This window comes from Pseudopipra pipra, unplaced genomic scaffold, assembly GCF_036250125.1.
Source record: "Pseudopipra pipra isolate bDixPip1 unplaced genomic scaffold, bDixPip1.hap1 HAP1_SCAFFOLD_54, whole genome shotgun sequence".
Taxonomy (NCBI): Eukaryota; Metazoa; Chordata; class Aves; order Passeriformes; family Pipridae; genus Pseudopipra; species Pseudopipra pipra.
This window is the reverse complement of record NW_026991024.1, coordinates 95,436-108,903: the sequence shown is the minus strand read 5'-3', so window position 1 is coordinate 108,903 and position 13,468 is coordinate 95,436. Positions and strand designations below refer to the sequence as shown.

Genomic DNA, 13,468 nt, shown 5'->3' with positions numbered 1-13,468 from the left:
AATATCTCCAAAAATATGACTCAAAACTCACCAAAATCACCCCAAAAAATGACCAGAAAGTAACCCAAATCTCCCTGAAAAATGACCAGAAACTGACATAAAATAACCGCTAAAGATGACCTCCAACTCATCCAAATCTTCAAAAAATGAGCAGAAACCGACCCAAATCTCTCCAAAAAATTACCAGAAATCGACAAAAAATAATCCCAAAAAATGATCAGAAACTGACCCAAATCACCTCAAAAAATGACCTGAAACTCACCCAAATCTCCCCAAAATATGATCCAAAACTGACAGAAATCACCCCAAAAAATGAGCAGAACATCACCCAAATCACCCCAAAACTGACCCAAAACTGACAAAAAATAACCCACAAAAATAACCCAAAACTCACTCAAATGTCCCCAAAAAATGACCAGAAACTCAAACAAATCTCCCCCAAAAAAATGACCAGAAACTGACCCAAATCTGCCCAAAGAATGACCAGAAACTTACCAAAAATAACCCCAGAAAATGACCCAAAACTGACCCAAATCTCCCCAAAAAATGACCCAAGTCTCCAAAATCATCCCCAAAAAATGACGCAAATCTCACCCAAGTCTCGCCCAAAAATGACCAGAAACTCACAAAAAATAACCCCAAGAAATGACCAGAAACTCACCCCAATCACCCCAAAAATGCCCCAAACTTTATTTCTTTTATTAGGAACAAATCCCTCCCTTTGCTCCCCTCTGGCCCCACACGGCCCCAGTTCAGCTCTCAGGGAGTTCTGGATCTGGGCAGCGACTCCTCTGCCTCTGCTGGGGCGGCAGCAGCTCCTCTCAAGGGCATGGGAGGGACCCCAGAGCCCCTATAGAGACCCCAGACCCATTACAGGGACCCCAGAGCCATTATAGGGACCCCAGAGCCATTATAGGGACCCCAGAGCACCTACAGAGACCCCAGAGCCCCTAGAGGGACCCCAGAGCCCTCCAGAGCCCCTTGCTGGGTCCCAGCAGCTCTTCTCCCCCCCAAACCCACCTTTCTGGCTGCAGCTGCTTTTCTTCTCTGGCTCCCCCTTCCTTCCCCAGGGAGGTTTTCCTTGTTCTTTGGCTCCAGCTGCAGCTCAAGGGCAAAGCTGCAGCTACAATTCCCCTTTGGGTTTTCACCCAAAAAACAAAGGCTTGGGCCAAACTCTGCCCAGGCACTCGCTGAACACAAGACATCAAACAGGGCACACAGAATAAAATGCATCAAACTCTAAATCATGTTACAATGACTGTCCACCCCAGTCTAGCACTGACATTAAAAACATCCAACCAATCAGAAAGACCTCCAACCATCCCTCAGACAGAGAAAAGCACACCAGGAACAAATGCAAAAAGAACAATTCCAAACAATGCTCAATTAAATAACCATGGACTGATAGAAAACATGTTTAATGAACTTAAACCACTTCACTTCTTCCCATTGTTCTCCATCAGAAATTAACCTTATTTAAGTTCTCCTTTTAACACTTCATTCAAACTGACTGAGAAGCAAATGGTTTGAACCAAACTCCAGAACTTGATGACTTCAGGGTCTGTGCTCCTTGACTTTTGCTGAAGGTGTTTGGAACCCAGGCTTTGTTCTGGAGCTTTTCCCCAACCTAAAAACCCTTCTGCAGATGGGACTCCCTTCCCTCAGGGTTCGGTGCCCTCTGGTTTTCCTGAAGGCTGGGGGGGGATCTGGGAGCCAAATCCCAAGGGCTCCAGCCCAACTCTGCACACACACACACATTTCCAGCTGCTCACATCTCCCGGGGCCACCAGCACTCAGCACATTTGCACCCAAACACCCCTCTGAGCTCATGGCACTGGGTTTGAGGGACTAAGGAATGATCAGGCTGGTGGTTTGCCCTCAGAGGAGTAAGATCCAATGATGCATTTCTATTTTCATGAAAATATAACCTGTAAAACACAAACATATTTCTGCTTCATGTGCAATTTAAAATTCAAAGACATAGAAACATTCCTCTAGTTCAAAGGGAAATACACACTCCTATTTCTAAAGCCAAACACACATTTCCCCATGCTAATGGGGTTGGGACTTCAAAGAGAACCTGGCAGTAGTCCCTGCAAAAAACTTCAAGAACTGTCAAAACACAAACCCTCTCCTTCTCCCCCCTGTTTGTGCTGCAGCTCCAACCAATTTGGGCTATTTAGGTAAACAACTTCCCAAACCAGTTGGTAAGGTTATCTCCTGAGCTTGGCTTTCCTCACTCCCCCCTTTGTTTTAGTAGTTTATTCACAGGAAAATCATCTCCTTCTAAATGTGTAACAGTCCAAATTTCACTTGAAACAACTGTAAGAATGTCTTCAAAACACAGCTGGCACTTCAAAGGTGTATACAATTTAAGACAAATGGCAAATAAAATAAGTACTTAGTGATACCAAAACCACACTGAGCTTAGGATGTTCTCAAAAACCAGAGTCCACTTCCAAGTGAAGCTGTTGCTGCTCCCCTCCCTGGGCACTGTTCAAGGAAAGCCCAGCACAGGAAACAAGAAGTAGCACAGGCTCCTTTTTAAACATCAAAGCTGCAGTTCTGGATTATCCCCACCAGGACAGTCCCTGGAAATGGAATTCAGTAACAGCTTTTAGGCACTCTCAGATTCACATTTATTGCAATAGTTCATGACTTTCTTTCTTAAATCATATCTCAGGATTTCCCTGAATTATTACAGTGGAGGAAAAACAACAAACCTTCTCCTAACAGGAACCAGCCAAGCCAATGGAGAAGCAAAGCTGCCAGTGTGAGCCCAGCAGAGCTCTCAGCTGCCCCGGGGCATCTGCCTGGGCACTGCAGATTTGGGAGCTCAGAGCTGGCTCTCCCTGCCAGGGCCGTGGGTGGAGGGGGGAGCAGAGAAAGGGCAGGAACACCTTTGGCCTAAGATGCTGCTCTCTTGAAATCAGCAGGTGCTGGGGACCAGGGCAGAGTCAGAGGGGAGGAGAGCAGCTCACTTCCCAACTGAGAAAGGACAAGGACAGGAGACACTGGGTACCTCTACAGACACTGTTCCAGCTGGGCAAATAAAGCTGGCAGCACCCTGGCATCCAAAATTGGGAGCTTCACTCTGGGGGGAATAAAAAAATTGGACAGTTTATTAAGAGAAGTTTCAGTGCAGAGATTTCACTTTCAGGAATGGCAGAAGTGGCAAAAGAAAGTCTTTCTGGCCCTTCCTGAAAAGCCCCAAGCCAAGTCCTTGGGACTGCAGTAACCTGTGCAAACGTGTGCCCAGCCAGAACAGCCCCTGGGAGCTGTGCCCACTGCTGACAAACCCACTGCCCACGGGCACTCCTGCCTGAACAAGGGCAGTGCCCAGCCAGAACAGCCACTGGGAGCTGTGCCCACTGCTGACAAACCCACTGCCCACGGGCACTCCTGCCTGAACAAGGGCAGTGCCCAGCCAGAACAGCCCCTGGGAGCTGTGCCCACTGCTGACAAACCCACTGCCCACGGGCACTCCTGCCTGGACAAGGGCAGTGCCCAGCCAGCCCTGGCCTTGAGGCAGAGGAGCACAAAGGAGGGCACACTGGGGAGGAAGCAGGGCTGGCACACTGGGGAGGAAGCAGGGCTGGCACACTGGGGAGGAAGCAGGGCTGGCACACACAGAACCTTCCCAGAACATTGCCAGGGGAAATGAATTCCTTTGCTCACTGCTGAGTATTGCAAAGCTCCTGCTCTGCAAACTGGGCTTGCAGAACAGTTTCAGCCCTTGTGGTTCATGAACAGGATCAGGTCTGGGCTCGGTCCCAAGGACCCAGGTTTGGTTCCAAATGTCACTCGGTCCCCCTGGGACAAGAACAGTGGCACACACGGACTCAACAGCCCTGCACAAGCCCAGGAGTGGGGGGGAAATACCCTTGAGAGCACTGCTGCATTTCAAAAAGAAGTCAGTCACATCAACTCTGTAACAAATAAAAAAAGAGAAGCCAAAATAAATAACTGTAGACAGGGTATTAAACACCTTGAGAATAGCAATAAGAAAAAAGAATAAAGGCATCTATTTGAAGTACAAAGAGTTTGGGAGACACCATTTCTTTGCCATGAAGCCTTTATTTTGTTGGCTCTTCTATAGTTAGAATCCAAACCTTACCCTCCCACAAAAAGCAGAAAACCTCTTCAGAGAGTTAGGAGATGGAGTCAGTTTGGATTAATGGGCAGAATATCTCTGGAGACAAAATAAAGCAGAGAAAATAACCCCATCCTCACCAGCAGAGCTGCCTCCCCACTGCCTGCCCCTGGAGACTTGCTCTGGGGGTGACCAAGCCTGAAGTCCCCTGCCTAGTCCTGGGCAATACTTCCTGGGGACCACAGCACCTCTGAGTTCCTAAAAATATCACAGGTTGGGCAGGTGCTTGGATTTTGTCTGGATTAACTCCCCCCTTCCTTTCCATGTGCTGCCCTACTCACTCTAATGGTGCTTGTACTCCCTGACCCATTCCCTCCCCCATCCAACCATCCCTTTGCCCTCTCTGACAAGGACAGTGGCTCCAGGTGTTCTGCCACGCTCCCAGGGCACAGGGGGGGACTGTGGAGCCACCCTCGAGGGGGGAAACGTGCCCTGCCTGCCCTGCCCAGGGAAAGGGAACTGCCCCCAGTGTTCCCCAGCACAAGGCCCCCTTGGGAATATCCCCTGCAATGGGACACTCAGGACAGCAACAAGCACTGCACGAGGCTGCTCTGGCACAGCACCAATTTTAGCCTCAGCTTTTCTCTGGACCACTGCACTTTGTTTGCCACCTCATCCTGCAGTCAGAACTTGCTGCCCTTGCAACCTTTCAGGGTGACCATAAATCACAGAGGCCTCTGCTCCAGCACCCACAAGGGCCTGAACCATCTGACAGGATCCATTTTTCCAGGGAATTCAAAGCTCCACCTGAGGACCAGGGTCTTTTCTCACCCATCCCTGTGCTGGAGCTTGGCCTCCATCTCACTCTGCTCTCAGTTCCCTCCATGGTTGAACACTGGCAGCCCTGGCCCTGGGTGGAGCTCGGCATCCTGATCCCATCCCTCCTGGCCCCGGACCCGCTGGCTCAGCAATGGGGGGCCCTCCATTGCCAAGGGCACGGGCCCGGCGGGGCTCACGGGGGAGCAGGAGGTCGAAGGCTCCATCCCTGCTGCTACAACCTTCCAGCACTACAGCCAACAGAGGGGCCTCTCCAGCCCTGCCTCCCAAGGCATCCTGAACAAACCCAGCCCAGCTCCACAGGACAAACTGCTCCCTCTCTGCCCAGTCCAGTCTAATCCCACAGGCTCCCAGGTCATGCAGGACAACTGCCCAGGGGATCAGAGACTCCAGTCCATCTCTTCCTAGCACAGGTTTGGGTGAGTTTGGCAAACAGACAAACTCAGGAATCACCCAATGTTTTCCCAGCTTAACCCCTGTCACACCAAACACCTGAACACTGCCAGTCCTTCATTCTCCCTCTCTTGGGTTAAGGACTGAGCAAGTTGGACCTGTGTCTGACCAGGACATGTGCAAACCAAATGCTGGGCACTGGAACACACACCTGGCACTCCTGCAGCTCTCACAGTCACATTCCAGAGAAAACAGCCAATTGGACCCTCACTGCTCATTTCTTAATCCCAATCCCACACTTCTTTGGCACTTGGAGCACCACTTTTATCACCCAGTTACAGCCCATTAGAGAGCTCCATGTCTAGCAGGGACAGGGACCCCTGGGATACTCTCAGCAATGCCTGAATCCATGGCAGGGACCTTGCTTTGAGCTCCCCAGGGCCGGGCACCCCGAGGATCTCCCCGAATAATCCTTTCGGTGCGCGCTGGAGTCCTCGGGGTGCCCCAACCCGGGGGGCACCAACAGCACTGTCCCTCCAGGGGGCCAATTTGGTCCTAAACTGCAGGGGGATCTTGCCTGTGTCCCAGACTGGTCCGGGGATCTGAGGCCCTTCCCGAGAAAATCTCGGTGCCGGCGTGAAGGGCCAGAGATCCCTTGGAGCCACGGGAGAGCAGGCACAGAGTCCCTCCTGGGGGCCAATTCTGCTGCCTGAAATCAGCTCTTCAAAGAAGCCTCTAAGACTCAGCTGGTGAGTTTTCCAAGCCAGGCATTCCTTGCTTACAACACCCTGCCATGATCCCAGACCCACTGGGGTCCTGGCAATCCGCTCCCAAAGGGCACACGGAGGGGTCTCCACTGCAGCTCATGGGAGGGGTCAGCATTACAGGAGGGTTCATTTTCATTCCCTGCATTCCTGTTCTGTGTTCAGGACATTCCCAACACCTGATCCCATATACACAAACCTTTATAAGGTCTCTGAGGGGCTTCATCAGGAGTCTCTTGTGGTCACCTGTGCCTGCAGCCACCAAAGTTCTCAGTGACCACCTTACCAACTTCAAGACAACTCACCTGCTTACACAGGAGCTTGGTGCTGCTTGGCTGCTGCCTCAGTTCCCTTCTTCATTCTTTCTTGACTTTGCTTGCTCAGTCCCTTTAAGTTCCTTGGCTCAGCTCCATGCAGTTTCTAGGGAACATCCCACTGCAAAAACTACCAGTTCTTGGTACATCTCCAAACTCAGACATCAGGGAGCGAGGCAGAAATCAACTAAATCAGGGCACTACCTACAAATATAGGGAGAAAAACACCAAAACATTCCATGGCCTCCCTTGGCAAATCAACCCCAAACTGCTCAGACACAAACAATAACCTGCACACTACAACAATCTGGCACTGCTGGTTCAACCAGGCCAAGGCAGTTGGGAAATTACACAAGGTCAACTTTCTTCCAAGTTCCACTTAGGATACAAAAATCAGGGAGATCACAGACTCCCCCACAGAGTTTTACTCTGAGCAGACAAACAAACCAAAGCCATCCCCAGGGCTGCAATAGCTCAGGCTCCCAAAAAGGCCCAGGGGCGTCAGGTTTCTGAGTGGCTTCACCGAGGGCCTTCCCAGGTCTTCTCTGTCTGGAGCCCTCCAACTCCTCAGTGCCTGCCTGAGGAACCTCAACACAACTCACCTGCTTACACAGCAACTTGGTGCTGCTTGGCTGCTGCCTCACTTCCCTTCTTCCTTCTTTCTTCACCTCCCTTGCTTGGTCCCTTTCAATCCTGGGGCTCAGCTCTGTGCAGTTTCCAGGCTCCATCCCACTGCAAAAAGGATCAGCCCTTGTTACATCTCAACACTCACATATCATTCCCCCTTTTGCCTTGACACTTGGCCATCAGGCCAGGGTCTCCTTATTTAAAGCACAGTTTGACTCCCCAGTGACAACACCTGACAGCCCTGAATCCTAACACAGGCTGAGACACAAACACGGATGGGAACTCTGAAGGATCCACTTTGTTCTGCTCACCCATCAAAAGCAGCTTTCTGAACTCAAGAATAACATACCCCAGGTCCTTTTTCTGCAACTTTACCTGCTATCAATGTGACCCACCAGACCTGCAAAGGCCCTTCCCACTTCCCCTGCAGGGCTGGCAGTGCCACCACTCGACACGGCCCCAGGGGCTGGGCAGGAACGGAGGGGCTGGGGCGTCCAATCCATCGGCCCAGGCGGCACCAGGAGTTCCTGCAGTTCCTGAGGGGAGAGCCTCAAGCCAACAAAGGATTAGGAACAGCATTTGAAACTTTAACATGTCTATCTCCTGGAAGATGGGGAGTTGGACAAGGCCTACTGGGGCAACAAGGACACACTCAAGGCTGTCTATTCAAAGGATCTACCAGCACTCAAAAGCTCTCACTGTCCTTCTGTCAGGGGGAACTCAGCAAACTCTGTTTGCCAAGAGCCTCCAGGAGGATTTCCAGCTTTTGGGGCTCCCTTTTAACTATTTTTCCCATCACTGGAGCTGGGACTGTCACTTGCCCTACAGGGGGAACAGCCCACAAAGTTCCCCATCAGGGATGCCATTAACTCAAAGTCCCTTCTCAGGGGGGTCACTGCACACCTTGGCCTTTCTTTGCCCTCCCCACCAAAGATGCTTCCAACAGTTCTGACACATCTGGCAGACCCAGAGCTCTCCTCAGGGAATGCTTCAGCTGCTTAAAGGCTGCCCTTGCACCATCTAGCCAAGGCAGCAAATGCTTACAGGCTGTTGGAAAAGTTGCCCTAACAGTCTTACCACAGATGCAGAGGGAGCAATCCAGAGTCCAGCCCGTCCCACCATTCCCAGGAAGGCAGTTCAGGGGCTGGCTGGGGCTCAGGGAGGAGTCACGGGGCTTCTCTTCTTCCTTCCCCCTGTCCAGATTTTCTCCTGCAAAAGCAAAGGTTTCTTGGCTTTCCTTGCTCAAGGAGAGGCAGCAAAGGCCATCTTTGCAATCTAATCCTGGAAACTACTCCAGGTTGTCATTTCAGGGGGTTCTCTCAGGTCCTGCACTAATCAATCCCCTTGGCCATTGGTTTCTTGGCAGGTTCTGGCACTCACCTTCTACAAGCAAACCAGGAGGAGCAAATTCAGCTGTTCCTGCAACCAATCCAAGCTGCCATTCTGATTTTAAAGGATACTGGCTTGGCCTTACCAGGAGAGATCCCACATCAGGGGTAATACCTACAGGTTCTGCCCTCTTCCACTCTCCTGCAGTTCCACTGGCCCACACCACAGGAACAACTGCAGCTGCCACTTCAGTCGGGACCTTGCTGCTGACAGGAGTTATTCCCTGCACAACAAGAGCTGCTGCTTGGACACATTTAGTTTCAGCAATTACAGTTTCAATAGCCCCAGTTTTCAATTGCATTTCTGCCTCAACTTTTCCAGTCCATCTCTTACTAGCACAGCTTTGGGTGAGTTTGGCAAACAGACAAACTGAGCAATCACCCAATGTTTTCCCAGTTTGACCCCTGTCACACCAATCACCTGAACACTGCCAGTCCTTCATTCTCCCTCTCTTGGGTTAAGGACTGAGCAAGTTGGACCTGTGTCTGACCAGGACATGTGCAAACCAAATGCTGGGCACTGGAACACACACCTGGCACTCCTGCAGCTCTCACAGTCACATTGCAGAGAAAACAGCCAATTGGACCCTCACTGCTCATTTCTTGTGGGATTGCTACAACAACATCATTCCAGGCCTCTCACTGCCAACCCTCCACTTCTCCCAACAGCTCAAGGGCACTGGAATTTGCCTTGAAGGCACAAAGTCTCCTTTTGGGAGCACCACGAGCCATGTAGACTGTAGCACTGGAATTCCATCTCCTGGAAGCTGGAGAATGCAAGGGGGGAAGAAAACAGGACCTTACAGGTCAATTGGGGGCACCTCTTCATCCAACAGCAGCTCCACAAAAGGTACTGAGTCAACACCTCACTAAGGAACAGGAAACTTGTGCCAACACCTTGAAAATCACTTCAGTTTTCAACTGATAAAGCAAAACAAACAAATGCTAAAACAAACAACAAGCACTTTGAGAGACCATAGGTCCACTTTAAACCAGTGTAGGGGACTCGTTCCCAGCCTCTGAGGTTCATTTCCCACCTCACTGGGGCTGCAGTACACCTGGTTCTACACACACACAGGAACTGCTGCTCCTGCATTCCAGTCTCCTGGTGCTCCTTGCAACTCCTCCAGCTGTGTGCCCAGCTCTCCAGTGCCCATTCCTTTGCCCACTGCACTTGGTCACAGCCCCAGGGCTCCCAGGGCCACCCTGGGCTCTCCCCCTGCCCTGACACTCAGGGCCCTTTCCCAGCCTGACTCCATCCAGCACTGACCCAGCTGCTGCACCTGCAATTCTCCTGCTCCTGCCCTCCCTCTGCCTGCAAAACACCCCTGCCAGCTCCTGCACCCCACCTCTTACCTCCCAGACAACAGGAGCTGCATCCTCCTGCATCCTCCAGCTGGATGCTGCTGGCTCTGGGCAGCTCCACCCTTCAGCAGGGGATGGCAAAGGCAGCTCTGGGCACTGTCCGAGGGCAGGGACACCCACTGTGGGTCACACCAACACTCAGCCAGCTCAGGCCTGGCTCCTCTGCCCTGCAGGGCAACAAACAGCCAAGCAGGGACACTGGGACACTCCAAAGGAAGGAAACAGGGACAACAAACTCAGCAGCCTGGCACATTATAAAAAAATTTAATGAATGCAGCTGCTGCACAGACCTGTGGCCACACAGGACCCAAACCCACCCCCAGCACAGACAACCCTGGGCAGGTCAAGCTGCTCATTCCCCACCACAAACAAACATCCAGGGCCACTGTCTGTCAGGCCCCAGCTCCAGCAATGCTCCATCATTCCATCATCTTCTTCCATTTCCTTTCTTACATGTCCTTCATTAAGCATTCTACTATCAACCATGATAGCTGTTACTAGAACCAATCCAGCTTGGCTTCGTAGTTTTGAAAGATATTGGGTTTGCCTTACCAGGAGAGACTCTGCCTTAGGAGTAATTCTTAGAGGTTCTGCCCTTGTCCATTTTCTTGGAATTCCACTGGCCCACACCACAGGAACAACTGCAGCTGCCACTTCAGTCGGGACCTTGCTGCTGACAGGAGTTATTCCCTGCACAACAAGAGCTGCTGCTTGGACACATTTAGTTTCAGCAATTACAGTGTCAATAGCCCCAGTTTTCAATTTCATTGCTGCCTCAACTTTTCCAGTCCATCTCTCCCTAGCACAGGTTTGGGTGAGTTTGGCAAACAGACAAACTCAAGAATTCCCCAATGTTTTCCCAGTTTGACCCCTGTCACACCAATCACCTGAACAGTGCCAGTCCTTCATTCTCCCTCTCTTGGGTTAAGGACTGAGCAAGTTGGACCTGTGTCTGACCAGGACATGTGCAAACCAAATGCTGGGCACTGGAACACACACCTGGCACTCCTGCAGCTCTCACAGTCACATTCCAGAGAAAACAGCCAATTGGACCCTCACTGCTCATTTCTTAATCCCAATCCCACACTGCTTTGGCACTTGGAGCACCACTTTTATCACCCAATTCCAGCCCATTAGAGAGCTCCATGTCTAGCAGGGACAGGGACCCCTGGGATACTCTCAGCAATGCCTGAATCCATGGCAGGGACCTTGCTTTGAGCTCCCCAGGGCCGGGCACCCCGAGGATCTCCCGAATAATCCTTTCGGTGCGCGCTGGAGTCCTCGGGGTGCCCCAACCCGGGGGGCACCAACAGCACTGTCCCTCCAGGGGGCCAATTTGGTCCCAAACTGCAGGGGGATCTTGCCTGTGTCCCAGACTGGTCCGGGGATCTGAGGCCCTTCCCGAGAAAATCTCGGTGCCGGCGTGAAGGGCCAGAGATCCTTGGAGCCACGGGAGAGCAGGCACAGAGTCCCTCCTGGGGGCCAATTCTGCTTGCCTGAAAACAGCTCTTCAAAGAAACCTCTAAGACTCAGCTGGTGAGTTTTAGAAGCCAGACATTCCTACACACTGTAAGATACTTTAAGAGCTTACTGAGTGAAGAAACATCAGATTTTGTCATGGACATCTGACCTCCACAGACAGCTCCTTTCCCCTTTCACTACAAAATGACTTCCATGGTATCATTTAATACCAAGTGCCCAGGAACCCCAGACTCTGCTTTCCAGAACAGAAAATAAGCAGAGGGAAGGAGCTTTGCACAAGTGTAACAGGCTCCAGAACAGATCTGACTTTAGTTCTACCCTTTGTGTTCAAATACAGCAGACAAAAGCTCCAGCAGGAGAGCTGGCACACGACTTCATGGCACCCTGAAAGTCCCTCTCACGAGGGCTGGAGGAAAATCACAGCTGTACGAGTCCCTTGTGCCTGCAGATGCCTGGGGATCCTCTCCATCCACCTCGTGCTCTCCCAACAGCAGAAAGGGTGACCTCAGGGACACGGTGGCACTTGACATTCTGCTGAGAGAGCAAGGAAACCTTCAGCATAAAGCTGAGTGAGAATCTAAAGCTTCCTTTCCCAGGAGCTTTGTGCAACCAAGAAGGGGAAAATTTGCATCTCCTTTGGTGCAGGTGTCAACAGAGGCTGACAGAGCTCTTGCTTTTTCAGACAACTGTGCCCTTTTTGGCTCCCTGGCAGCTCCAATGGCACCAGAACCCCCTTCCTGCACACCCACGGGTGTCACACACAGGCACCCACACACCTTTGCTCCAGCCCACACGGGGCCAACATTTCCTCACCCTGCACATCCCAAGGGCAGTATTTTTGCTAGAGAGCACAGCAACCCCCCTGTCCTTGCAAACTGGCTCCCGGCAAAAAAGGAATCATTTTTCCTGGACACTTCCCCCACAGTCAAGGTCTTTTCAAACTGCTGTCGTGCCACCAAACCTGCTCAGGGTCCCTCCCAGCTTCTGCCTGTCCTTGCATTGAAAGGCACGGGCACATTCTACCTTCCAACAGCAAACCCAGCTCCTCCCTGGCAGTACAAGCCCTGCTCTTACCTGGACAGACTCCCGGGCTCGGCACAGCTGTGGCTCATGGAGCACAATCACTAAATACTGACTCTATCTGTCTCTCTACCTTAGATCCCTCCCACCCTTTTAAGACCTGTCTGGTAGGAATCCCCTGGACACTGAGAGAATGGGGTAATTTTAGAAATCAGTATATCCCCTGGTGTGATGACCACGATCAGTTCAAGAATCCATTCTTGGACTGTCTCACCAGACCAGCAAAAACTTCACATGACAGACAGACATTTAGCTATCAGTGGCAGAGACCTGAGGAATTAGAAATCTTGGGGAGTATTGTTTCTCCTCTCTGTTTTTACTTCATTCACAACAAATATGTTGCCCCTCCTGAATTAATTAATGTCACCTCTTATGGACCTTATTCCAATTTCAGTTTCTGGTGCAAGGAAGAGGTTCCTTACCAGATACATGCTACCCCTGATTCGGTTATTCTTCCAAAAGGAGTCTTTTTAATTTGTGGACTTAGAGTCTGGAATATGATTCCCAGATTAGCTGCTGGAGGCCCCTGCACATTTGGAAAATTAACACTGTACAATCCAGCTACCCTTATGAAATCTTTACCTGTAAGACCTCCCAAAAATTGTGCAAAAAGAAACCTTAACCTCCAAAGCACCTCACCCTTCTCACATCATAGAGTGCGCAGGCAATTCCAAGGTTTGCACCCACCTCTTAATTTCTATCCATCACAATCAAAACCCCTTTCTCAACCTAAAGCAGTGCAGGTCCCTGTAGCTGCAGCACCCCCACATCCAGTTGAAGAACATGCTTTAGTCCTTGAATGAATTCACAGCAGAATGCAACTCCAACATGCATTTTTGGTCAGACACCGCAAACATTATAAGTGGTATACTTCCAATTGTCAGCTCCACAAAAGCCTTAACTCTCCTTACCAGAATGGGATGTTGGCTAGCAAAAGAAGCTAATGCCACTAGTGCTGCCCTTGATGATCTCTTACAAGATACCCAAACCAATAAGAAAGCTTTGTTACAAAATTGTGCTGCAATAGATTTTCTCCTTCTAGTAAATGGCCATGGGTGTCAGGAGTTTGAAGGCCTCTGCTGCCTCAACTTCTCTGATCACTCCCAATCTATCCACTCCCAGATT

The 13,468-nt window shown here is 50.9% G+C and overlaps 2 long non-coding RNA genes across 2 annotated transcripts in view; one reads left to right on the top strand and one right to left on the bottom strand.

The window, feature by feature from the left end:
• Window positions 1-13,468, bottom strand: part of LOC135408630 (uncharacterized) — a 154,986-nt gene that overhangs the window by 51,720 nt on the left and 89,798 nt on the right. Inside the window, exons 9-10 of the long non-coding RNA XR_010427729.1 lie at window positions 3,679-3,929; window positions 1,021-2,591 (exon numbers count right to left, since the gene is read on the bottom strand). This is a non-coding gene — a long non-coding RNA (uncharacterized LOC135408630). The remainder of the gene's footprint in view (window positions 1-1,020; window positions 2,592-3,678; window positions 3,930-13,468) is intronic.
• Window positions 446-13,468, top strand: part of LOC135408637 (uncharacterized) — an 89,771-nt gene continuing 76,748 nt past the window's right edge. The window contains exon 1 of the long non-coding RNA XR_010427740.1: window positions 446-555. This is a non-coding gene — a long non-coding RNA (uncharacterized LOC135408637). The remainder of the gene's footprint in view (window positions 556-13,468) is intronic.